Source organism: Leptonychotes weddellii, chromosome 1 (genome assembly GCF_054177405.1).
Source record: "Leptonychotes weddellii isolate Sample4059 chromosome 1, ASM5417740v2, whole genome shotgun sequence".
Taxonomy (NCBI): Eukaryota; Metazoa; Chordata; class Mammalia; order Carnivora; family Phocidae; genus Leptonychotes; species Leptonychotes weddellii.
This window is the reverse complement of record NC_138369.1, coordinates 24117096-24142796: the sequence shown is the minus strand read 5'-3', so window position 1 is coordinate 24142796 and position 25701 is coordinate 24117096. Positions and strand designations below refer to the sequence as shown.

The 25701-nt window shown below is 38.8% G+C and overlaps 1 protein-coding gene across 3 annotated transcripts in view; it reads left to right on the top strand.

Annotated features, from left to right (window-relative positions):
- FHIT (fragile histidine triad diadenosine triphosphatase) overlaps nt 1-25701 on the top strand; it is a 1147690-nt gene that overhangs the window by 258141 nt on the left and 863848 nt on the right. The window contains exon 3 of one of the 3 annotated variants that reach the window (XM_081820150.1): nt 4029-4098. The exons of 1 other annotated variant lie outside the window; for it this stretch is intronic. The gene's annotated coding sequence lies outside the window, so the exon portion shown is untranslated. Of the gene's footprint in view, nt 1-4028; nt 4170-25701 lie in introns of those variants that run through there. One more of the 3 variants, XM_081820168.1, reaches the window with a different exon arrangement.

Below are 25701 nucleotides of genomic sequence, written 5' to 3'. Positions count from 1 at the left end.
AGTTTTTTATCCTTCTTGGTTGTTTTTTGTTTTTTTTTTTTTAAGGACTTGAAGACAAAAGAGTTGGAAATGAGCCAGATGCTCTTTATATAACTGCAGTGGATATCTTTCCATGAAATTGCCAGCAGGGAATCAATAGTAATAAATCTGGTACCCTTCTAATCTCTTTAAACTTCACCATTGCTCTTCTGGAATGGTGCTAGTTGGACCCTGTAAATTTGGTTTATAATTTATATTTGATCTGATGGGGAGTGGTCTCACCAGATTGCCAGACTCTAGAGTGACTGGCAGGTTGGGATGTTGTATGAGATGGAAGGGATGTTGGCATTTTCCAGTTGGCACAACAGGAACTGAATTTAGCTTATAGACCAAGTGATAAAAGTAGCTGCCAAGTCCAGTCATTTCTGATTAGTCAGGGCCTAAGGAGGTAAATGTTACTTGACAGAATTTAATGTGTGATTTTTTCCTCCCTTCAGGATATTTTGAAAATGTTAAAAAGTTGTTGTTGTTGTTGTTTAAAATAGGATGACTTACATAAGAAGGACTTAGAGTCAAAATTCATGTCATGTTTTATAGGCATTTATAGTTGGAATCTAAGTTTGGTTCTGAGATCTTAGAAGGAAGAAGGCTTGGGCATCTTTAGGAATGATGAAAGGAAATGGTTCTTGTCTTTAGGGAGCTTATAGTCTAGGGGGAAGACAGACATGCAAACACATTACCACAGTATAAAATAATAGCTCTAATAAGATATATGTGTAAATCCAGGCAGGACTGATATTTCTGTCACTTATTTATATTATATTATCCTTTACTTACTTATTTGGACCCTAAATGGCTGAGAAACATGCCTATACTTATTCTTATTATCAGGGTACTTTGAAAGTGAACTTGCAGTTTTCAAGATGGCTACCCTGTGTTTTGGTTATCCAGAGGTAATGTGGCTTCCTTCTCTTGGAATGGTACTTACTGTTCTGTATACAACCCAAAGCCTTAACTTCTAGTAAAACTCCACAGATTCCTAGGGACTATTTTTGATCACATCTACATGGTCACCAAAACAAATGGGGAAAAGATGAATATAAAGTTCAAGTTGCAGTTGTTTCTTGTGGTAACTAACAGCTGATTTGCAAGGTTTTATCTTCTTCCCCCACTATTATCTTTGAGATTGTAATCTGTGGTCACAGATTGATCAGCTAGTTCAGGGTGGTATAAATCAGTCACACAAAAAGGGGCCTATTTGACCACCTGGCAGACTTCTGCTTATATCTCATTTTATAAAATCACTCCTAGTTGTAAGGGGTCCTGGAGAGAGGGGGTTATTAACAGAGACTGGGTTGACCAACCAATGACTGCCAAACTTTATTACCCAAAAATAACCATTGTCAATACTCTACCTACTGTGTTTGCAATGTTTTCCTTCTTAATAATACCATGAATCTTTTTTCATGTTATTAAATATTCTACCACATAATTTTTAATGTCTGCATAATATTCCTCTTTATGGCTATACCATAATTAATTTGAACAATCTTTTGTTTGAAATTTAGAATTGCCAGTTTTTGCTATTATAAATAGTACAGTGGTAAACATCCTTGTAGTTACATCTTTTTCAGAACTCTTTTGACCTTTTTTCTTTCATTTTGATTCTCTCTTTAAAAAAATCAGCAAATTACAATGATGTAAGTAAATATTTAGTTACTCTCTTTACACAGAGTCTGGGGAGAGTAATTTTTTTTTGAGAGAGAGTGAGAGAGCATGCACACATGCACATGAGCAGTAGGGGATGGGGAGAGTGAAAGGGAGAGAGAGAATTTCAAGCAGGCTCCTCACCCAGTGTGGAGCCTGATCTCACGACCCTGAGATCATGACCTGAGCTGGAAACCAAGAGTCTGATGCTCAACTGACTGAGCTACCCAGGCACCCCGAGGAATTCTTTAATAACTCAGATAACTTAGATTATTCTACAGGATGCAAAATATCTTATTGATTTGGCAAAATCAGAGAAGCAATTGGTAAATACAGAGAGAGGAAAGGGAGGAGGGAAGTGACCAATTTTCTGATGGAATCAACTGAGTTGGTTCAGTTAAAATGGCTTTAATGAGTTTTACAGGTCTGATTAAGGGCATCTGGCAGTGGACTAATTTTCAGAATCCCTTCTGCCTGAAAATATATTTTCATCTGACATTGTGTTTCTTTTTGTACAAAGGTTGTCAAATGAGAATGTGACGGTAGCTCATCTCACAACTCACCTGCCAGAATGTATTGTAGGCATGTTGAGGTTGAAAGCCTGGCATCCACACCAGCTAAAAGCAGACACTGTAGAGAAATTTGGCTTCCAGAAGAGTAAAATCGGAAATGCTGACACTATCCACCACCACCCCCAACCCCGTCATTGCTGTGGTCTTTGGGAGGGGATTAATGGTGCTTTTCCTTGTTTGAGAACTAAAAAGGGATCAGCAAAACCAAGCATAGGGCAGAGAGTTCTGGTTCTTGCTGAGTACATTACCTCTTAGAACGGGGTTTTAAATGTCAATGCTTTTTCTAATGTATGTGAGGAATCCTAATTGAGAAACTGGCCCATATGCTTAGACTATATCCAACTCTGTTTCTTTTTTTAATGCTGCAAAATAAGGTTAATTTTTATGGTGAATATTTTATGGCCCGCTTTCTGTTATGTGCCAGACAAATTGAAGGCAATGCAAACTGATGGGTGGTGAAGATAAAAGAGCAGTGTTGACCTTTTGGTAAATCATTCATCAGACTGCTTCATCTGTAAGTGGTTTTCCAGTTGCACCTCATATTTGCTAATCACTGCGTTTGACTCTCAGTTCTACAGGGGCTGGTTGTCTTGTGGATTACCTTTTCTTCCCCCACCCCGTCTAACCCCCGCTCCCTTTTTTTAAAACTTTGGTTATTAGTATTATAGCTATTTCATTACCTATTAGTTCCTCCACCAGAGGGGGCTTGTGGGTAGAGAAACACTGGGAATTAATAATTCAGTCTCTTTTTGTCTCTCTTCTCTGTGACTCTTAAGGTTTCTCCTCAGAAGCTGAGATGTGCTTTAAGCATTCCATTCACTTACTCTCCTTTGAGTTTTCTTGTTCCCAATGAAACTGAGTTACAAAACAACTGTCTTTGACAGTGACCACAGAATAGAAGAGTGAACTAACTGGTGTTAATGGTTTAGCACCAGTATAATTTTTGGCTTCTATGTTGATCAAAGTCCCATTGGGGAAACCAAAAGTGAGAGCAAGAATAGTCTCTTAGTTTAACCCTGGTCAAATACTAGAAACTATGGAATTTATTATGGTGAAAACATAAATCTGTATCCTGGACCCAAAGTGGATCCAAGGCTGGGCATCTCATAGAATCAACTTCACCGATGTTGTGGGCCTCTGTGGTTCTTCATTTCTTGATACTTCTGCTTGATTCTGGCCAATCCCTAGAGTTCAGCAGTGTGGTTAATACAGAAGACCCTTTGGGGTGCCAGGGTGGCTCAGTCGATTGAGGGTCTGCCTTCGGCTCAGGTCATGATCCTGGGGTCCTGGGATCAAGCCCCACGTGGGGCTCACTGCTCAGTGAGGAGTCTGCTTCTCCCTCTGCCTGCCACTCCCCCTGCTTGTGCTCTCTCTCTCTCTCTCTGTCAAATCAATCAATCAATCTAGGAAAAAAATTACAGAAGACCCTTTAAGTCTGAATTAGCCTACACGATATGAAGGACAACATGGACATGCTTGGCATCTGATCTAGGTAAGAACACTTAGGGAAAAGATTCTGCCTTAGGACTGAAAGAAATTGACCTTTGTCTACTAGGGAGTCCAACCATTTATAGTGCTATGCTGATTAACCCCACAGAAGTTGTTTCTTAATTATGTATTTTAAGGTTTTTGAACCAGGGATTGTGTCCCGTCTCTAGGGACTGCTAGTATTTTGATATTTTGATTGCAATTAAATGGAAATTGGAAACACTGAGAGACAGAAACTAATCAGACGTGTTTCACTGTTGCTTTATTCCCAATCAAATGCAGTGTTGAGAAATATCCAGATACTACCCGCACTCTTCCTGTCTCCTGCTTGAACCTGAGATTCTTCCACTGGGTGAGTGGTCCTGGGCCCAGATTGGCATTACCCGTTTGGTTGCTGAGGGCAGTTTGACAGAGTTTTTGCTGGTACGTTTGCTGCTGAGTCTTTAAGGGCATGACCATAACACCTTTCTGGAAGTCTGTGTGTGTGGTGGGGTAGATGTGGGGGTGCATGACCCTTTTTTATTATTTTGTTAAAACACTAATTATAGTTTTATGGCTGCAGTCAATCATAATACTTTTACCTTTTTTTGGATAGCAAAGAACATACTTCTTTCTATTCTATTTACTTCTTGTAAAAACACAAAAAAGCAAGAAACATGATTTCTAAAAAGCAGTTTCTTTTAACAGGGAAATCTCAGAAGTTACATTTTTTTTCTCCTTTTGTTAGAGATAGAAAGCCAGCCTTTGGGGAAAGGACACTTAGGTCCCAGAGAAACAGGCAATAGTGATAGTCTATTAATACCAGATCGTTCTTATGAGAAGGAATAATTTTTACATAGTGGTGACATTTTAGGCTTTAAAAGGAGATTTTCTGTAGTGTTTTCCATAACAGTATGGCCCAGAAGTTAGTCTGGGAGGAGGCAAATGAATTGAAATGAATTTTTGGAACCTTGCTTATTGAAAATGCTGATGCTGTCAAGTGTGACTTATCTCACCATCCTGCTCCAAACCCACAGACTTCACTAGACTCACATCTACCCTTGCCCCTTTTCCTTAAGACTCAGAGACCAAGAAGAATTTCCTGCATCTTTAAACTCATCTGTGAATGTTCCCTTCACCTTTTACTCTTTTCCACTATCGAGTATGGTAACCACTGGCCACGTGTGGCTATTTACATTCAAATTAATTTAAATTAAACAAAATTAAAAAAAAATTATTTCCTTAGTCCCATTAGCCTCTTTTCAAGGGCTTGATAGGCACCTGTGGCTATTGGCTATCTTATTGAAGAGCATGGCTCTAGAACATTTCCATCATCACAAGCAATTCTGTTGGGACAGCCCTGCTCGGATCCTCTTGGACATCCTCCTAAGGATATTGCTTCCCTGTCACCCTCTCAGGTGGTCACTGTTTATTCTCAGCGTCTGGAGTGGAGTTGGTGTCATTCTTCATCCTCATCACCACTTCTAGACAGCTTCTTTTCTCTTCATGCACAGAAGCACTTTGAAAGCAGGTGCTGTTGGACTATACCCTACTGCCTACTCTTCTGAATGTATTGAAAATTTTACCCCCAGCTCACTCACTGTCTTTATGCCCATCCCCATCCTGCCATCATTGTTGGTAAAAAATATCCACATGGAAGACTCATCTCTGACCTCTCGTTTCCTTGAGTTTCTCACTGGCAAATGTCTCCTCTACCTATTGGTCATACTCCAGACCGATGGTTCTCAACTTAGGAAGCTCCCCTCTCCTAGAGGGAATTTGCAAATGTAAGGAACGCTACAGGCCTTCAGAAGGTAGGAATTAAGGATGCTCCCTGTCATTCAGTACCCAAGAGAGTTCTACAAAATAAAGAATTGTTGCATCCCAAATGTCATAGAGTCCTTGTTAAGAAACATTTTGCTGGGGCGCCTGGGTGGCTCAATCGGTTAAGTGTCTGCCTTCAGCTCAGGTCATGATCCCAGGGTCCTGGGATGGAGTCCCACATCGGGCTCCCTGCCAAGCAGGGAGTCTGCTTCTCTCTCTGTCTGCCACTCACCCCTGCTTGTTCTCTGTCTCTCTCTCTCCCTGTCCAATAAATAAATAAATAATATCTTTTAAAAAGAAAGAAAGAAAGAAACATTGTGCTGACCTTCAAAATGCATTTCAAAGCATCTCCCTGACCACCACCTCCTGTCTTTCCAAGGACGTCATCTCATGTGACACCAACATTCTTACTCCAATAGGAGTTCTTTGACTCCTTGGGGCCTCCAGTCTATGGACCCACTGTTACTCTGCGCTAATCATTATTCCTCTCATGCCCTCACTCCCCTCCTCACCAAGTTTAGGTGCTGTCTTCTCTATCATCCTCATCTGGCATAACTCTTGACTCTCACTGAGCTTTCTGTTTGCTTTGGGTCTGAGTGCAGAGAAGAACGCTAAGTTTTACGGACTTACCTTAAATTTATGTTCTCTAATTTCAAGTAGATCCTCTGCTGCACTTGGCAATTCTACCGTATTTATTTAGTACTCCTACTCTCTGAGACAGCTCTTTTACACCTTCACCTATGCCTCAAACCTCCAACTCCCATCCCCAATTCTCCCACTCAGCTGATGCCCTCACTTCATATTTCATTGGTGAAATAGAAACAATCAGAGCAAACCACCTCCGCTCCTCCAGCAAATTTGCATTCCTACCTGTTTGCAAATCCTGGTAAAGGTTTTTTTCATTTGCATTCCTTTCGTACTCTGAGCCATATGATGATTCAAGTCTCTCACTGCTTTTCTCTATTTGAAAGATTGGGAAACCTTCTTTTGTACAGTGTCCCATAACATCATTTGGCTTTCATTTGATATAAACACATCATTTACATATTAATTCTGCCTTTGTTCTTTTCTCATTAGTCCATAACAATTAAAATAGACCATTACTCTGCCACACTATGAGTTTTTATGATGTCATATCGAAGTCTCCATTAATTAAATAACTTCATAAATTAAAGCCTTATTTGGTGACAATATCTTTCAGTTGCAAATCGTCTCCACTAAAGAGCACAATGGCAGACTTGGGACAATTTTAGCATTAGGACATACCAGCCTAACAGCCAGATGTGCTTACTGACACATTGAAAGTTAAAAGCTGTCACTTTAGGTGATTGTTTGGTGCCAATGACACTGAGCAGAAAAGAGTGGATGAGGGGGGGAGAAAAGGACACACTCAGGCACTGCCATTGGAAAGCACAGCTCAATTATCAGGTTGTCATTTAGATTCTTTAGATTGTTCATTAGATTGAACCACAAATTAAAATAAAAATTCTCCCAGGATGTTTGGAGCTATGAGACTGTCTCATTGGATTTCAGTTTGAGAGGCACTGACCTGCAGGGTAAAGTTCAAATTTCTTACCTGAAAATACAAGGCCCTCATTTAACTGGAGGGTGAATTTGAGTGGAGCGGGAGTAAGATGAAGGCAGTGAGAGAGAAGTTATTAATGTGGTTGTCGTGGGAAGAGATGAAGAGAGCTGGAGTGGGGAAGCGGTGCAGGAAAGGGAGAGACAGAATAAGAGCGGTATCAGATAGAAATGAAAAACATAGTGGGGTAATGGGGAAGAGGGAAGAACAGAGCATCAGAGGTAGATGACAGATAGATTCTTTTATATTCATGTTATAGGTAAGGAAATACAATAGTGGACTGGACATCTTGATTTGGGATTTTATGTGTAGGTGTTATTTTATAAGGATTTATTACCTTCCAGCTTTAAGAGAATTTAGTTTGCTGATGTGTCTAAATGACTTACCAAGAATAGCGAAATTATGAGCATAAGCTAGATACAGCAGTGCTTGCTGTGGTATGCAGTACTTGATACATTTAGATAATTCCTAATTCTGGGGAAATTGTAGATCAATTTGATGGTTGAAATAAGGCCCAACATATCAGTAATCATAATATGAAAATGATTAATTTTAGCTGTCAGTAGACGAAGATTTTTAAGTTGGATGGGGAAGGGAAAACAGGTCTCTTTACTCTTTACTCTTTCTAAACTATTTACAAGGTACATCCCTATTAGGGATAGGAAGATTGAAAGAAAATAGATGGAAATTGATATAATAATATTCCATGCAAATACCTTTCAAAAGAAAGCTGGTGGATGCTGTATTAATATTAGACAAAATGTGCTTTTTTTAATTATTATTATGTTACGTTAATCACTATACCTTACATCATTAGTTTTTGATGTAGTGTTCCATGCTTCATTGTTTGCATATAACACCCAGTGCTCCATGCAGAACGTGCCCTCTTTAATACCCATCACCAGGTTAACCCATCCCCCCACCCACCTCCCCTCTAGAACCCTCAGTTTGTTTTTCAGAGTCCCTAGTCTCTCATGGTTCGTCTCCCCCTCCAATTCCCCCCCTTCATTCTTCCCTTCCTGCTATCTTCTTCTTCTTCTTTTTTTTAAACATATAATATATTATTTGTTTCAGAGGTACAGATCTGTGATTCAACAATCCTACACAATTCACAGCGCTCACCATAGCACATACCCTCCCCTATGTCTATCACCCAGCCACCCCATCCCTCCCACCTCCCCCCAACTCCAGCAACCCTCAGTTTGTTTCCTGAGATTAAGAATTCCTCATATCAGTGAGGTCATATGATACATGTCTTTCTCTGATTGACTTATTTCGCTCAGCATAACAAAATGTGCTTTAAAACAAAAAGCATTGTTATGGTTAGAGAGAGTTATTATTTAATGATAAAAGAACAATTTACTAGGAAGATATATTAATCTTGAACCTACACTACCGAGCAGCATCATTTCAAAAATATATAAAATAAAAATCAACAGAATCATCATGAGATATTGAGAATATAAGTAATCATAATCAGGCAGTTCCAAACATATTCTCTCAGATACTGATAAATAAAATAACTTAAAAAATTAGAAAGGATAAAGAAGATTTAAATAATAGAACCGATTAGCTTGATCAAATGGACGTATATAGGACTTAGAACTCCATTAGCAGAGAATCTTTATCTGTAGAAAGTCTAAACACCGGTGAATACAAATTCTATTGACTACATTTTTTTATCCCAGAGAAGAAAAAATTCAGAGGTGAAAAACCAATAGACATCAAAAATTTCATACATTTGGAAACTCAAGATCATACTTCCAAATGATTTTTGAGTCAAAGAAAAGTGATGAGAGAAATTAGTAGATACTTTATTTTAAATCTTGTGGGGTATAGTTAAAGGGATACGCAGGACACTTACAGATTCACAAATTCATGTATTAGAAATAAAGGAATGCCAGTTATTAGTGAGTTAAGTATTCAACCAAAAAGGTATAAATAGCAGAGTAAACCCAGATACAGGTGAGGGATAATGCAAAATATGACAAAAACAAATGAGATCAAATATAAAAGGAATAGTTAGTAGAAAAGATCAACAAAGCAAAAGATGATTCTTTGAAAGATGCTCCAAACACATACACATCTGGCAAATGTGATCAATTACAGAAACAAAGAGGGAGGGGAGGACACAAATAATATTAGAAATGAAAAGGGAATCCTAAGTATAGACACAGTAGACATTACAAGGTCAAAAGAATATACTGTGAATAACTCGATGGTACTATATTTGAAAACATATGTTCTAATATATAAGAGAGCCCAGTACACAGATGATAATATACATTCTAAGCTTAGGTCCCAACAAGAGACGTGAGAAACATGATGTCTAACTTGAGTCTGCACCGTAGACCACTCGACCGTCCTGACACAGCTACCTGAGGTCTAGCTGAGTTGGGTTTGAGTCTGACTTCCTGGAATAAAAAATCATTCATTCGTACAAATATTTATGAACACTTATTGTCTACTTGGACTTATGCTGCTGCTAGCTTATATTTTCATGAGGGAGGTAGACATTAAGCAAATCAATACAAAAATAGATATTTACAATTGTGGTAAGTGAAATAGGAAAGGTAAGAGCGTTTAACTGAGGAACCAAATCTTATTAGGGTAAAGGGCAGATTAACAAAGGTTTCCTGGAAAAGTGACAGTGAAGCTGTGACCTAAATTATGAGCAGGAATTATCCAGGTGAGAAAGTGGTACAGAGTCCGAAGACATAGATCATAGAGTGGGAGGGTGGAAAGGTGTGAGATTCCATTTTGGCAATTGCCCTTGGTATGTGGTAAGTGTTTGTATGAGCCAAATGCATCAAATTCACACATCTCTGTAAAACACAAACACATTTTCACTTGTTAATAGATTTATGTAAATGCTTAAGAATATAATCTGTAGAGAAAGTATAAAAACAAGGATGGGAAGGAAATAAACCAACTTCATTCAGAACAGTGATTGCTTCCAGAGAAGGGAGAGCAGAGGGCCTTCTTCTACATCCATCCCTTGTTATTGGCAGTTGCCTTCCTGAAAGGAAGTATGAAGTGAGCCACAGTCATGTGTTTGCTAATTTCTTTATGTAAGTGTTGGCCTTAATCTGCAATGGAGCCCTTAATTATAAAACATCAGGCAGGAAGTGAAACTTAGAGATGCCATTCTGAAGGGAGCAGTGGTTTAGACAGTACTACTCAAAATGGGAAGAGGGAGGTGCCGAAATCGAGAGTAAGGGTTTAGAACTGCACTGTCCAACATGGTAGCCACTAGTCTCACATGCCTGTTGAGTACTTGAAATGTGGCCAGTGTGAACTGAGACATGCTCTAAGTGTAAAATATACACCAGATTCCGAAGACAATATTTTAAAAAATGCAAAATACCTCAATAATATTTTTATAATATTAATGTAACATATTATATTAACAAATTAGTTACAAACATATTAATATTATAATACAGTAATTACCAATATAATGTTAAAATGATATGATTGTGGATATATTGGGTTCTATGAAATATTATTAAAATTAACCTACCTGTTTCTTTTTACATTTTTTAATGTGGCTCCTGGAAAGTTTAAAATTATACAAGTGGCCAACATCACATACCTATTGGACCGTGCTGGTTTGGAAATTTTTGTAGTGATTTGGCTTTGCCACAGTATCCAAGTGCATCTTTTAGTTGTATTTTACAAATGTGTCATCAGCCCACAGTGTATTGGGAATGAAAGATATAGTCCACTGGTATTACATTACAGATAGTTTGCAAAGCTCTGCTTTATACCATTCGTATCTTCCAGAGTGCTTTAGCTGCAGCTGTGCTTACTGTAGGAAAATGAATTTATTGTCAGTTTCCTAGAGCTCTGTGAAATATTCTAAAGAAGTGACTGTTAAATTGATTTGGCCCCCTGAGTATGAAAAAAGTGATTGATAATGATGTTCTCAAATAATCCTCAGATTTGCTCATATTAATTTTCAGTTAGTACCTTGTATATTGGAATTAGAGAGACATATAACAAAAACTATTGTAAAGGATACACTTTTTAAAAGTCCAATTGAAGGATCTGTTTGGCATCAACCAGCGGTTATTTTAAGAATTGAAAAACAGAGGGTGGGGAAGCTCATATCTCAAATTAGTACTTTGCAGCATTGATAATATACTTAAGTAATTGTGTTCCTTAGGTTTTGTTCTATAAAATTGACTTATTTTCGTCGGAATGGACTAGTTAACATTGGACTTCGTGTTTGGCACACGTGAGCATGTGATTTACAGGGCAATTTTTCTCATCAAAACCTGGGCAGAACCATTTATTTTAAAACCAATATTTATATTACAATGGGAAGATGGAGCAGATTAAAGGAGCATAAAACCATGATAAATCACCCAATCTTTATCCCATAGAAAATCTTTTAAATGGCTCTTAAAGTAATGGCAGTAAAACCGTCTCAGAGAGTTTGTATTTGGATGGTTTTCTAGCATATGGTATAGTTATGTAGATTAAAATCTAATTAACGAGCAATTTATAAATTTCAGACATTGTCTGTGTGATTCTTTTTCAATAAAAAGTTAAGTGTCTTTTTTCCTTAGCCAAGTTTCTGAGTCTCGCTCATGAGTAAAGAGAATCTAGACTGAAATTTTCAGCTATTGCAAATCAAAGGCCCAAGAAATGAACTCTCTTTTAGTTTTTATTTAATTTAATAATTAATTTTTATATCAAAGTTTAAGAACATGTATACTTATGCTTACTATAGATTATTATGCAAGAAAAGAATTTTTATAACTTATCTCATTTTGTTTGATTTAGTTTCCATTTATATCTTAGGTTATAATAATTTCTGTAGTTAAAAATAATGGAGCTACATTTCTCTGGTAGTATTCTTTAGTACTTTTGTAATGATAAGTGAAATTATATCCCATAGAATCTTTGGACTGGTTAAAGAATACTAAAGGGTAGAAAATAATTGAAATGGAAGAGATCTGCTTATAGTCATGGTGTGGGTGGTCTGTGTCCTATTATGGATGGTGTCCTATTGTGAATGTTCTGTCTCTAGTGAATCGTAGACTCTTGGTCAGTGGTTGGCGAACTTTTTCTGAAAAGGACCAGAGACTAAATATTGTGGACTTTCTTGGTCTCTGTTCCAGTCATTCAACTCTGCTATTATTGGGTGAAACCAGCCTTAAGCAATATATAAATGAATGGGTGTGTGTCTACCCAACAATTGACCCAACAATTCTGTATCTGGGAATGTTCCCTGGGAAATAATCAGAGGCTTTGGCAGAGAAGTGTGTACAAGAATCTCTATCATGGTATTGCTTCATGGCATGGAAAGCTATTTATGAGCCCTGGTTAATTAAAAGGAAAGCAATAAGGCAGAACTTCAGGTGTGCTCCTACTTTGATGTAACGTAGGCCTGTATGTTGGGTTGGACCATGGAAATGCAGAAGAAGAAGGAGATGGATTTCCTCTGAGGAACTTGGAACATTGTTGTTCTATTGGCAAGGCTGTCCCTGTTATGGCAACAGATGCAGAGAGCTGCAACCAGCACAAGCTGTGTTTTTCTCCCATTGGTGACTCCATCCTCCCTGGTGCAGTTTAACATTCAATTCATCAAATGAACTCCTCTTGTCGAGATTCCTTACCCATCAGATTGCTGTCTGATTGGGATTTGGCATTGCATGGAGGACTTCTTCAGGAAGGGAATGTACTGGTCATTCTGACATCTGTGTGGCAGATAGACTGCAAGTTGTAGACTCCTCCTTTGACATTCTGGGTTTATGCGTTGGTCTAGTGATCTTGTTTACTGAAGTCCACCTCCTGAGAGATGGACTCTGTACCGTGTGCCAAGAACAGTAAGGCTCAGGGTGCCAAAACCCGGTGAAGGACCTTCCTCAGGTATGATTGATGACCTTCAGTTGGGCCCTTCTGCAGGTGGCATTCTGTATTTCCACACAGTAGAATGCTCGAGCCTTTTCCTATTTGAAATTTTGCCCCTTCCCACTCGCAAGGTCTGTGCTTCTTTGGTTTTTCTCTCTTCAGCCCTGGCTTGCTCGGTTTTCCTTATTGCTTCTTGTCAACTGACAGAAGCACAGTGGGGAGAGACCGGTGCACAGGAGACATTTCTGCTGCTGGTATTTTAGTTTCTCCTGGAGTTTTTGTGGGAAGACATTGATTTCGAGTGCAGAGAGCGCTCGGCTTTGGAGCAGGCCTGTGGAGAAGCAGAGTCCCTCGGGCCTGCTGTGAGGCCAGAATCCCCTTGTCCCAGCGACAGGGACTGGCATTTGTGTGAGACTGTGGGACATGCCCCTAATGCCAGGAGCTTCTGGTGGTGACAATCAGCGTGAGGAAAGGCAGTGGACCGTTTCTCCACCTGAGGGAGGCAGACATTTTGTGAGCTCCCATGATTTTTCTCATCAGACTCTGAAACAGCATTTCACTGTATTTTGATACAAATGTTCAAACTACATATTAGGGATAATTTCTACCTCATCTGGGGGACAAGTCAGAATGATCGTATCTCCATTAGAGAAAATGAAGAGGCCTCTGCGTCTGACACTACTTCATTAAAGAGAAAATATTTTCCCAGTAGGCAAAAGCTGCTGGCTAAATACAGCCCCAAATTCAAGATCATTTCTACCAAGAACTCTTATGTCAGCTTCCTTTTTCATGAATTAACATGGATCTGTGGAATTTACATTCCTTACAAAATACTTACCCATTTTCCCTTTTCAGCAGGTGAGAGAAAATCCTAATTCAAAACACATTCTTTTGTCACTTTGGAGGCTGATTGGGGTTGAGAGTTCTTTGATTTAAAGAAATCCCCAAACTGATCAGTAAAACTGCTTATAGAATTTGAGGTTATATATCTCGAGGAAGATTTAGGTCTGAGAAGTTAAAGACTTTAATTTGTGAAGTGTTGATTGCATCACTTTGCTTAGCAATACAGTGAAGTCATTGTTTAAAAGTCGAGTGAATACATTTTAGCCTCATCAATGAAATGTATCAAGTACCAGCAAGTAGTGAAATGATGTCAAGAAAAATAACATTTCATTTTTTCTTTGCATTCTTTGTACTGAAAAAAAATGAAAATTGCCCTCTTTTTGAGTTCATGCTACAAACGCTTATAAAATTTACATTGAATACTTAGATGTTTATGTGAGCGTAGCTCAATTTATAAGTCTGAATGCTATCAACACAACAATTAATTTTAGAAAATTGTCAGTCAGCAGACATGCTGGGGCTAGAATAAGATGATTCATTTGCTGTATAGGCAGTAATGTATGTTATAAAAAATCAAGAGATAGTCACACAGAAAGGGAAAAAAATGAATGTAGATCAATAATTTAATTTAGCTCTGACCTGGCTAAGTTCTATAGCACGGTTCATAATTTTTCAGTGATAGACCCTTAACATTTTACGTATAGTCCTTCAGTTTTGTATTGATCTTTCCTAATGTGTTTAGAAGGAATAACATATCTCAAATCTTTAACAAAAATATGTTTTGTTGGCCTGCAAATGTTAACCAAAATATGTCACCTTATTAACCTTATTTATTCTGTTTGCAGAACTACTTTTTTTCCTGGCTAAATAATTTTAAAATTTAGAAGAGAAATGGGTAGTAAATGAACAATGACTTAGAGGGCAAGTTCATGGAGTTCTCTCTTAGTTAATAGATTCTTAGTCTTTCTGCATTACTTAATTGCTTATTAACACTGGAACTCTTGATGTTCTATGTATAGTGTATATTTATTCCATGGAAAATTATTAATTTTTAATGGAACTAAGTGGCCGCTTGGACAAGGGACCCTAGCTATTAATCAGGAGGCAAGTGATTAAATGGCTTTCATGTTCATTAGTTATTCAAGAAAGTTCATTTATGAAGTCTGTAACACTACAACAAAGTTTTTATAAGTGGGTTTGCACTAGTACATTTTAATACTGTATACATTTTACTTTATACTTTATATTATATATATATATATACACTATACTTTATGTGCTATGAGCCATGCATTAAGGATTCAGTAATGAACAAGCCTGTTGCCCCTGTCCTCATGAAGCTTTCAGGCAGTGAGCAGAACAGAAATGCATCAGTGTTGTGAAGGGAAGTACAGAGGGCTACTCAAGCAGTTTGGGAGACTCTGTTTCGCGTGACTCCTCTCCATACTCAGAAAGTGATTCTTCTCTGCACAAATTTCCTGAGTCTCCTAGAAATTCTGATTGCCTTCTGAGAAAATATTTTGTTTAGAATGCTGGAGTCCTAGTTTCTTAGAGCTAGAGGAGACCTGAAAAGTCATCCACAGGCTGCCCCCTTGCGTTCCCCTGCCCTCAGCCTGGGCAGGTCCAATACCCAGAGAGAAGTATGTTCATTCATGGTGCCATTTCTGGACTGTGTGGATTGTTTGAAAGTTCTTCCAAATAATGAAATAAAGCTTATTTCCCTACAAATTCTTTTTATTGGTTCCAGTTTTCTATTTTGGATAAAACTATCTCATTTACCTCTTATTTGGAACACTTATCACAATTTTTCATGTATTTGTGTGATTTGTTTTATTATGAGTATGTGACCCCTGTTAGATGTATGTATTCCGACAACAAGATTGTGTCTGTTGTTGCTCACTGTTATTTCTCTAGCACTATCTCAGCACTAGGGAATGAACACGTGAATAAATGAATGTTTTGTCCCAGAAGTTTTAGGGAAGAATGCATTAGGTAAAGTTTCTTTACCTATTTAGTCCCTTAACTATTTGACGACAACAGTCATGGTTCTTTGCCTTCTCCAGTTTTTCTCATCTTCAAGTCAAGACTCATTTCCTTTAACTTTCTTTCCACAGGATGTGGTGTCTGGTCCTTCACTTCCAATGCACCCTGATTTGTTAATAGAAAAACTAAGTCTCACACCAGGAGCTTTTGGGGGAAGGCGTCACAGAAGAGCTGCACGTTGATTCTGGGCCTTGATGTGGGGGGGAAGTGTTCTCCAGGCTAGCAAGGAAGGAAGGGCACTTTCAGGGGTGAATGTAGAGCAACGGTATAAAAACGTCCACTCAGCTTGCAGGTTTTTTTTACCAGGCCCTCCAACTTCCTACTTGGATCATCTTAGGGCAATTGTTGCTCTCTTTTGTCCATCTTCCTCATGAACCTCACTATCTGTTCACCTTGATCATTTCCTTGATATTGCCCCACCTTTCAGGGTGGCCTGAGATTTAGAGCTGATGTTAGGGAGTTAGTCTGTGTTCAAATCTGGGTTCTGCCCATGTTTTTCACGGCCTGAGGCAAGGTAGGGTACTTCTTTGAGATTTAGTGTTTTCTTTAAAATGCAGAAAATAAGAATACTCACTTTATAAAATCATTGTGAGAATTACCAATAAATTACACGTGAAGCACCTGACCCATAGTAAGTTCCTAACACACTGTGACTCTCACGCTTGCTCCCCTCCCCTCTGGTGACCTGTTAGAGCTCACTTCCAGTGGGATAGCCACCTGTCCAGAGGCCCCACAGACACCCCATCAGGGGTCAGTAGAGGTGGCGCTATTTCAATTTCTTCCACCCACACAGCTGATGGGTTGGCGGGTCCATCTTTGTTTCTTTCAGGCTCTGGGCTCCTGGGATCCAGAGATTTTTTTTTTTTTTTTGATTGGGCTGTGCAGGAATCAGATTCAACACATTCTGCCTTTCATTTCTCTCATTCTGGGTCTCTGTTTCTCCTGGTGTTACAAGGGTCTGGCTTTCTTCGATCTTGCCTCTCTTCGCTTCATCTGGGCAACCAACGTACTCATTTCATTCTGGTCAAGATTTCTCTCAATAGGTTTATTGCAGATTGCTGCAGCTGCAATCAGTGTTTACAATCTGACGACAGAGTTGGAGATTAAGGCTTGTCATCACTATTTAACCTCAAATTAAGCAGTTTCTGGTCTTGTTGCGTGCCCTTCCACACACCCGAGAGAGCAGCTAACACGGTGCCTAGAGTCCTACCAGATTCCGGGTGGCACCCATGGAAAGCAGGGCCCGGCTTAGCAGCCACTCTGAAGAGCAACACTATCTGATCCCTACTCAGGTGCCTGAGGACTGAAGTGAGGCTGCTTTGTCAAGTGTGTGTAAAGGGAGGGGAAGAAGGGAGAGTGGTCTTGTGGTTCTGGGAAGCATGTGGTCTGTGAACGGCGGAGAGGGTGAGCCAACAAGCATTCCAGAGACAGAAAAAAAACCTCTCGGTTCCTAATATTAAGAAAACTTTGTTTTTCATATTACAGAAATAATATATGCCAATAGTAAAATTATAAATGATAATTGTAAAAAAAAAGGAGGGAGAAAATAAATTCATCCAAATTCTTTTTCCCAATGCATGCTTTTTTTTTTTTTTTTAAGATTTTATTTATTTATTTGACAGAGAGAGACACAGTGAGAGAGGGAACACGAGTAGGGGGAGTGGGAGAGGGAGAAGCAGGCTTCCTGCCGAGCAGGGAGCCAGATGCAGGGCTGGATCCCAGGACCCTGGGACCATGACCTGAGCCGAAGGCAGATGCTTAACTGACTGAGCCACTTAGGCGCCCCTCTCTTTACTTTTTTAAATGTGACTACTACACACTTTAAAATTAAAAATGTGCCTTGTATTATATTTCTATTGGACAGTGCTATTTTAGAGCTTTTACTTTGCATATATAAAATTAAAAGAAAAAGCAGGTATTCTACATATTACTTTGTATCTTCCTTTCTCAGTTCATAATAGATTGTGAATATGTTCATGTCTTAAACTATATGATATGACGTGATTTTTAGTAATTTGTAATATTTCATTATATGATGTGCCTTAATTGATTAATCTAATCCCCTATGGTTGAACACTTAGGTTATTACCATTAACATTTTTTTCAAATTATTCATGAACGTGCTTCTGGCTATATATTTGGCTTTATCCTTAAGTATGCTCCTAGGATTTGTTTCTGGAAGCCAATTAATTGAGTCATAGGCTTGCTTGTATTGTTTAAGCAAATTGCCATATAGACAGGTAGCACTGATTCATACTTATTTGGGTGGTTTATGAGAACGCTCATTTTACTTCACCTTTATTAAACACCAGATATCATCGTTCTTTTTTTTAATTCTTAAAAATTTTTATTTTTAATTCTTAAGGGTTTTTTTGTTAAAGTATAGTCGACATACAATGTTAGGTTAGTTTTAGCTGTACAGCATAGTGATTCAACAAGGTCATGCTCTGCTCACCACAAGTGTAACCACCAGCCGGCACCATACAATGCCATTGACTATATTCTCTGTGCCGTACCTTTCATCCCTGTGACTTCTTCATACCATAACTGGAAGCCTGTATCTCCCGCTCCCCTTCACCCATTTTGCCCATCCCCCCAACCCCTGTAATCTGGCAATCACTGATTTGTTCTCTATTTTTGGGTCTGTTTCGGTTTGTTTGTTTGTTAGGTTCCATATGTACGTGAAATCATATTATCATTGTTCTTAATTCTTATTTTAATGGGCAGCATTGTTATGGGTTTGCTCAGCAAATTAATGAGTCTTAGGCTTGCTAGCTTCTATACTGGTCCTGTGGTACTTCAGATGACTTTCTTTTATCCATCAATTATTCTTTTATCCATCAACTATTGAGCATCCATAGTATGTCCAGCACTGCCCAAAGATTTGTAGAAGCCATGATATCTGATTTCTGGAAATACCTTTTATATTTTTTAAATTTTTATTTATTTATGTGAGAGAGAGAGAGAAAAAACGAGCAGAAGGGCCAGAGGGAAAGGGAGAGAATCTCAAACAGACTGTGCACAGAGCCCAAGGTGGGGCTCGATCTCACAACCCTGAGATCACCACCTAAGCTGAAACCAAGAGTTGGATACTTAACCAGCTGCACCACCCAGGTGTCCCTGGCAATCCCTTATATTTAATATTTAAGTTGGAAAAGAAAAGAAGAGAAAATAAATAGGGCATGGACCATGTGAGTCTTACTTACCACAATATTCCCAGCACCTAAACACAGTGTCTGGCACATGGTAGACTCCCAGTAACTAATGTTGAATAAATTCACAAATAAGTGTATGATAATGTTTACACACATCATGAGGAAAACAAAATAAAAGGGAGATGATTCTAAGACAGGAACAGTTAGGGAAGGCTGCCTGCCATTGTCTTAACCCAACAGAAGCCAGTGGGCTTGGGAGCTGAGTCTGCAGAGGGCTGCAGGAGAGAGGCCACCAAAAGAGCAGATAAAAAATCCCAAGGGGTAAATGGAGAAAAGCCAGGACACCAGCTCTGATACCGACTCTTTGGCGTAGGGCATTTACCCTTTCTGAGCTTTGGTTTCTGCCTCTGTGCATACTAATCCCTACCTCAGAAGTTTGTAATGGAAATAAATGAAGGAGGGCACTTAGCACCTGATATTTCTTTACTTATATTCATCAGTGGCTTAGCTCTATCAACTTCTTACTGTCTGTTCCTTTAGCATTTCTTATAAGTTAATCAGAAGGGAAAACAGAGAAAGTTACCCTGATAGACCCGGACCTTCTATTTAGACTTGAAAAGTTCTACACACCCCAGTGAGGTGACCGTTTGCATGCTGAATTGTGCATATCAAACCCTTACGCTCTGCTAAAAATCTGTAGGATTTTTCATGTAGTTGGATAATTAGGCCACCTGCTGTTGGCTCTGCTCAAAAATGGTCATCTAAGTGTCCTTTTATTATTCTTGGCATCCACTGGGAAGTTTAAATAGCCACTGCCGATGTGGTTTCTATAAACTCTTTAAAAAATGCTGAAATTGAACAGAGTTTAATAAAATTGCCGGACTGTTAGCTCTAGCAAGCTCTCCCAGAGATAAACCTGAAAAAACAAACCCCAAACCCCAAAGTAAATACTTCTATAAATCGGGGCTTTCACAAGTGCTCTCAGGGGAATGTAGTTTGACTCATACGGAGTTAAGTTTACAAGCTAGGGTGGAAGCTGGCAGCTCCTGAGCTGATTTGAGCCCCCTCATTCCTCTTAACAGAGATCTGTACTAAAAAAGAGTGGCAGCATTCGGAACCAAGGGACCCCGAAATAGCATCTCCCTAATTTTTTACGTAAAAAAAAAAAGAATAGTGAGGTAGTGCAAAATAAATGAATGTACTTCAAGTGTATGAATTTCTTAAGTCACCAGGCCCTTTTAGGGAATGTAATTTTTAAATGAATAAGATATCAAATAAGAAGAACAGCTTATGTATGTATGCAACCTTTACAAGGTCCTCGTCACTCTTTAAAATGCTTTATGTATATTATCTCATTTAATCCTTACAACAACCCTGTGAGTGAAGAGCATTTTCTTCATTTTGCAGATGAGGAAAGTGAGATTTGGAGCAATGAAGCCAAGTGATTGCAGGCAGGGTTGAAACATAGCATTTGAGTCCAGAGTTGAACTCTCAACTGCTGTTCTATGCCATTTCTCTCCTATGAAATTACCTGAGAATGTGAGATAATTTTTTTTTAAATTTATTTATTTCACAGAGAGAGAGAGTTGGGGGAGGGGCAGAGGGAGAGACTCTTCAAGCAGACTCCCTGCTGAGTGCAGAGCCTGATGTGGGGCTCAATCCCATGACCCATGAGATCATGACCTGAGCTGAAACCAAGAGTCAGACATTCAACCGACTGAGCCACCCCCCACCCCTGTGAGGAAATTTTGTTAAAGATAATAGCTCAGGTAAGCCTGTGTGGGGGACTCGGGTACAGTTTTTATTCCCACAAATTACCTGCAGATTATAGACATGTTCTTTGGTTTATGACTAGACAACACCTTCTTAATGGATCTCAGTATCAAATCTGCTGCACTAGTTGAGCTAAAGGTGTTTTATAGCCAATGAAGCAAGATGTTTACTGAGCTTTTGGTTCATATTAATGATTTTTTATTTTTAACAGCTAAATGTTATTAAAAAATGTGACTCACACTAGTTATATCATCTGTTGAAAGATATTTTTAATTGTACTTTTATTGACTCTGAGAGAATGCATAGTGGATTCCACAATTTTAATTAACTGTTCCTCCTCTGACATTTCATTACTGGTTTCAGAAGTGATAGAAGATTCCAGAGCTACCTGTCAGAATTTTTCTATACAGAAGCTAAGATGGAGAAATATTAGAGTGTCTTAGTAATTGGAGAAGAAAGACACAGAAAGGAGGGGGATGGCTGTTAGCTTCACATGTTACTAACGTAGTAAACAAAACTTCCATCATTTTAGGTATTTTTTTTAAAGATTTATTTATTTATTTGAGAGAGAGAGAGAGAGCAAGAGAGCATGCACACACACACACACGCAGTGGGGAGGGGCAGAGGGAGAAGAGAATCTTAAGCAGACTCAGTGCGGCATATGGAGCTGGCCATGGGGCTCGATCTCACAACCCTGAGATCATGACCTGAGCTGAAACCAAGAGTCAGATGCTTAACCAACTGCACCACCCAGGCACTCCATTTTAGGTAAATTTTTAAAATTTGAGCAAGTAACAGACTAATTGAAATTAAAAATAAAGAGATCACTTACTTCAACTATTATTTTTGTATTACAAAAACAAGAGCTTCCTCCTGAAAGTGAGCACCACCCAGAAATCATGTATCTTTACCTGAAAGAGTTTCTGAGGATTTTCTGTGAGTCAGTAGAGGCAAAAATGTGAAGGTCAAAGATAATGGGTCTCCATCTAACACTGGACTGATTTACCAAGCACCTAGGACACATTTTTATTTCTTTTTTTATAGTAAAAGCCAGAGAGAACACAGTGGAATTTAAACACAGTTTCTGTATCTGGTGCCCACATGGGCAGATGAAGGTAAAGAGGCCAATTTATCCAGAAAATATGCCCAAGCACATAATTACCTCCCTTGACATCTGATGAAACTTTGCCACATCCCCACAGAAAAATCTCTGGGCAGTCTTTCCGAGTCATTTTAAGAGATCTCGCCATGGCAGGTGAGTTTATTTATTTATTTCCATTTTGAGAACTTCACCTTTCCAGACTCTCTTTTAAGGTTTACCTCCTGTATAATGAATGGAGACAGCAGGTACTTCATTACCAGGTATCCCTCTGCTGCAGGCGCTGTCCAGAGAAGTTTCTCTCTGTTTGTCTTGCAAGCTTCATTTATTTTCCTGTGCTTTCTAATGTGGGCTGAGCCGGCTGACTACATTATTAAATTACCATTATTACACTGTGATGTCTTGGCATGATCAGGGGCTGAGTTGGAAAGGTTAGTGTTGGATGGGGACCATGTTTTCTCCCATTCTTGAGTTGCCCCAAATGGACCTTAGCTGACTTGCTTGGTCAATATCAGCACTAAGATTCTATGAAGACAAGGGCAGATCTGACCACAACTGAGGCATTTCTTCTACACTGTAAGGAATGAGCATTTCACTTTTAAGTAGTCTGATTTGATTTGGGATCAACTGGACAATTCATGATTGCAATTTGGGGGGGGGGGACGTGGCATGTGACATTCAAAATTATTTGACATTTTAGAAGGTATAATGTCATTTTAAAAGCTATAACATCACTAATAGATTTGCATGTAACTCATTTATGGTTTACAACCATAGACTTCAAAGACTGTCTATTCTCAGCAGAGAAGTTTTAATTAAAAGTATTTCATTGCCACTTCAAGCCTCCTTAAATTAAGGCACTGCTCTTTACTTCTGTTTTTCTGCTTCTCACACTCTTCATAATCAACCCAGTGTCATTTGCACTGATAAAAGTTATTGTTGTTTTTCTTATTTTAAGTGTTTTCTCTTTCATCACTGTATCGCCAGTGACTGCACGATGCTAGCACGTAGTAGGTGCTCAGTAAATTCTTGTCGCATGGATGGTTTCCTGTCGTCTGGGGATTATATGTTCTAACTATCCTGGAATATGTTTTCTCACATGTGCTCTGCTGGCTCCCAACTTTGGAATTTTACCCACTTCTCAGAAATGTCCTTTGCCTTTCAAGTCTTAGCCTGATTATTTTGCTTATTTGTGAATTTTCTTCTCCCGTCCTTATGTAAGCACAGTTTCTGGTAGATATTAGGCACTCAGTAAACACCTTAATGAGCTATTGAATGACTCTACACGTATACAGTTAACTCAAGAAAAAATTATGTGTGACATTTTGTAAATCATTTTTATGATAACTCAAAACTCTTCAGTGGTTCCCCATTCCCTTTAGCAGTGGTTTTCTAATAATGACAGTCTGATCATGGGATCGTCTTTTCCCTGTCGTTCATGGGGCTTCTCATTACCCTCAGGAAAATATAATTCAAGCTCTTTAAACATGACTGAAAGTTCTACCTCTCTAGCTGCAGTCCTCCCCAAGCCCCCTTTCCTCTTTCCCATCTTGATCCTACAGTTCATTGAACCTGTGATGTTTTCTCTTCCCCAGAGTTGTGACAGTTGGGGTTCCCTTGGTGAGGAGCACTTTCACTCACCTCTTCCCTTAGCTAATTCCTGTGAGGCTTCAGGTTGGTCTTATTTTACATATCACCTTCTCGAGATGGCCTTTACTGCCAACTCCCTGCCCCCGCCAACACAACACCCACCTCGACCACCACCATCTCCAACACCAACACCATCTGTCTCTACTAGTCCAGATAATTTTCCTTCTTTGTATGCCTTTGAAATATTGTATCAATAAAATAGAATAACATGGGATTGTTTTTGGCCAATTCATATGAAGTATTAAGTTAATGCAATTTAAAATTGAGAATTTCTGCAATTTTAAGCTACAAGTTTCTCTTGAACGTTTTGGTGGTCACCATGCCCCCCTCCCAACCCTCTGCACGATTGCATAGCAAACATGATGCTAAGAGCTTTACATGCATTTACTCATTTGCTTTATGGTGAATACTGCTATTATCCCCCATTTTATTGAGAACACTATGTTCAGTGACACAAGAAACTCACACAGCTAGTGAATGGCAAGTTGAGGTTTAAGTCCAGCCCATCTACACTCTTAACCTGTGCAGCCCAAGGCCCAGCATAGTGCTAGTGATGAGACAGTGGTAAATAAATACCCAGCGGATATTTGAAAATAGTTTTGTTTGTGTGCTGGGTATCTTCCATTTATCATTTCGTATCCACTTTCTACTCAGCTCTGTGCCTAGTAGGTTCTCCTCTGTATAAATGGGGGCCTCCCTTATTCACATACACTGTGAAGTTGTATTTCCTTTTTTTTTTTTTTTACTTTGTCCTGAAGTTTGTATAATGGAATCGAAGATTGTTATATTTCATGCTGTCTTGAAAATAAGGGACATGCCACACTCACCTACAAAGGATGTTTCAAAGGAATTTGGCTTTGTAACAAGTTGGGAAACTACAGGCCTACATAACATTTTTCATAATCCTTAGCCTGCCATGAAGCATCTTGCATTTTGAGAAGAGTTTACCTTCCTTCCCATTCTTCTCTTCCCCTTTGCTTCCTTAAAGATGGGCTCCACTGGGTCTGGGCAGGTGGTGTCCCAGCCACGTGGTCCGTGCTTGACTTAATGGCTCGCTTGAAAACAACTCACTTCATTTACTTAAATAAACTTATAAATAAAGAAGCTCACATATGATTCTCTAAAGAGAAAATAGAATACCTCACCACAAATAGGGAAGTAAAACTTTAAAGAGAAATACAACAAAAATAAAACAATGTTATTCAGATTAGCAAGTGTTATAACAGTGTTTTGATATTAGCACTAATTAATACTTTCTCACTGAAAGAATTCGAAAAATTAAAAGAGGATTGAAGCAGATATAACTTTATTAGTTTTTGTTCTGCCCTGTCAGTGGACCATGTAGCACCAGAGTTTCCTGCCCTGAAGTTGGGGGAACACTGATATAATTTATGTTTTTGCTCATCCTGTGTGCTCACCCTTCTGGTTTCATTTTCCATATCCTCTCCATCTTTCTTTTCTTTTTTTTTTTTAAAGATTTTATTTATTTATTTGACAGAGACAGAGATAGCGAGAGCAGGAACACAAGCAGCGGGAGTGGGAGAGGGAGAGCAGGCTTCCCGCCGAGCAGGGAGCCCAATACGGGGCTCGATCCCAGGACCCTGGGATCATGACCTGAGCCAAAGGCAGATGCTTAATGACTGAGCCACCTAGGTGCCCCCTCTCCATCTTTCTTTTTGAAACTGTCCTTCACCCTCTTAGCCAACACAGATCTCTCCTCGAACTTCTTGACATTTATTGTTTCAATAGTTTATATTTTGCATCTTGTCCCTCAAACTATGTGTAAGTTTCTATCTCCAGGAATAGATCCTGGGACCTGTGTTTCTGGAACCCCATATATAATTAAGTGTTTTTTTATATGTTATGTTATATATATATATGTTATGTTACATATATATTCATACATACACACAATGTAATAAATATTATACACATAATATATAATCCATATATAACTAAAAGTTCATTAAGTGTTTGGTGAGTTGAATGAATTTGATACAAAGTAAGTTAGAGGATATTTCTTCCACTGTAAGTATAATTCATAATCACAGTATGATTTTGCTTCTGGTTGGGATGCACAATTTGTATTTTTCCTTCTTCTTGCCTTCATAGAAATTTCATTCTAGAAGGGGATATAAATAATAA